We start from the raw sequence: 2,207 nt of genomic DNA, 5'->3' as shown, positions 1-2,207 counted from the left end.
CCAGCCCTCCTTGCACTATGGGGGCGCATTGCCCCAGCCAGACCCAGAAATCTGACGAATTTTAGTGTTTAATTTCGGATCCTAACACATCTAGTTACGATTGGTTTCTTCCAAAATCCTTTTGATTCACAAACCCAACACGAAACTTTAAGATTTCAAAAACTATCAAGAAACATCACTCATTTGCAAGACCCTCACCTCAAGAACTCAAATTTTCCATTCATAAATAATGTGGCTAAAACTGAAGAACTACTCATGAATCTTTACATAAATGATTTCATGGATGGAAGAACTACATGATTGTCATGAGGATGAACAAGTCCATCACTGTGGGAAACCTCACATACCTGGAAATATCCATGTTCTTGGTGAAAATCAACGAATCTTGAAGAACACTTGAAAACCTCATTTTTCTCCTCTTGAAACCTCGCTCTAAAAACCCTAAGTGATTAGAAGGTGAATGGGTATTTTAAATCTGATTATACCCTTAATTGGTCAGGAAAAACGTGTTAAGACAAGTAGAAAAAAGTAAAAAGTAAAAAGGAAAAAGACCAAAATACCCTTTCCTAAAATGGATGGAAAGCCTTAAATGGAGAGGCTTCACTCAAATGGGTATAACTTTTTACTCGAAGTTCAAAATTTAGCAAACTTGGTGGTGTTGTTAAGAGAACTTGAAGAACTTTGATTTCGATAGCTCATGTGATGCCTAATTCTTTATGTGCTAAAATATATGGTCGATGGAAGTTGACCCAAGAAAAATCTCTTAGTAAAAACCAATTGTTTAGAAAGTTTTCAACTAGACTTTATTCTGGGGAATTCTAGTGACCTTAACATCTAAGAAAATATAGAATCACTTAGTACAAATCTTATTCACTATAAAGAATGGCTCGAGTCTTAACTTCGAAATTTTTGGGATGTTACAATATCCCCCTTGGGATCATTCGTCCTCAAATGACATCTAGACTGAGAATGGAAATGGGTTACTCTTACTATATTCAAGCCTAACTCAAAATCATAAAGTACTTAACATAGGGTGATTATTTTGATCTAAATCACAAGATTTGGGTTCTATACCTCTGCAACAAATCTCATCCCAAAACACTACTTCTTACCCCTACATCCAACCAACCTCAAGTTTTAATCAAGAACCACCTAATGCATCATGCCTTCATCCATACGCTACCAACACCACATTCGATCCTAGTACTATAACCACTCCATGGACTTTTACTAACCACTCTTTATAAGAATTCCTCATTCTCTCGTCACTTCTACCAACATAACTTTCATGCATTATGACTTATTACTCATTGTAAAACCTTATCTCCTTTTTTCCTCTACATTCATAACCTTAGATAGAATAAAAATACCAGCACTATCACAATAAGAAAATAGCAATCCTCTTCTCTATCATCACACCACTAATATCAACTACACCACTCTCAACTAAAATGGATCACTGAGAAAGCTTTAGGGTGAAAGATCATAAACACGATTCATTCGAGATATTTGATATAATAATATCCATGGCATAACATTATATTGCTAGCCATTGAGAGTAAATCATTAATTTGCGAGACTAAACATACTACGAGACATGAATGCTTATATGAATAGGTTCATATCATGAGGCTGATATCCATAACTTTATAGAGTAAGATTGAGATGAATGGGCTAAAGTCTTTGCCCCCCATTCTGGAAATTGAGCATAGATGTAAATCTCTCTTAAGTGTATGACCATAGGTCATGAACACAATTCTGATATAAGAAACATCATCATGATATTGTAATGACTGAACTTTGAGAAATACGTGAGAGTATGAATGGATTGATGTACCTTCTTAACGCTTTCTGAAGACATAACTATCTCATTCTCAACAATTGACTTGATTTCTCATCTTATCATCTCCCCTTTAGGTTGGAGTTGACACTCTAAAGCTATGGATCTATTCTCATCATCTCTAAACTGGTCTACATTTGCTTTACTCTAATACGAGATAACGACTTATCTCATGCATGGCTACTGAACTCTCCATATGCAGGTACTAAGAATCCTTCTAAGACCTCTTTCTAAGATACTTCTCTTAACCTCCACTCATTCGCTTATAAGGCCACTTAATCTGATTGTTTAACAATCTGACTTCTCCCCCTCAAACTACCAATAACATCCTTCTAGGTTCATATCAACCTAACTGGAGGAAACTTTG

Source organism: Solanum stenotomum, chromosome 3 (genome assembly GCF_019186545.1).
Source record: "Solanum stenotomum isolate F172 chromosome 3, ASM1918654v1, whole genome shotgun sequence".
Lineage (NCBI taxonomy): Eukaryota > Viridiplantae > Streptophyta > Magnoliopsida > Solanales > Solanaceae > Solanum > Solanum stenotomum.
This window is presented reverse-complemented; position numbering follows the sequence as displayed.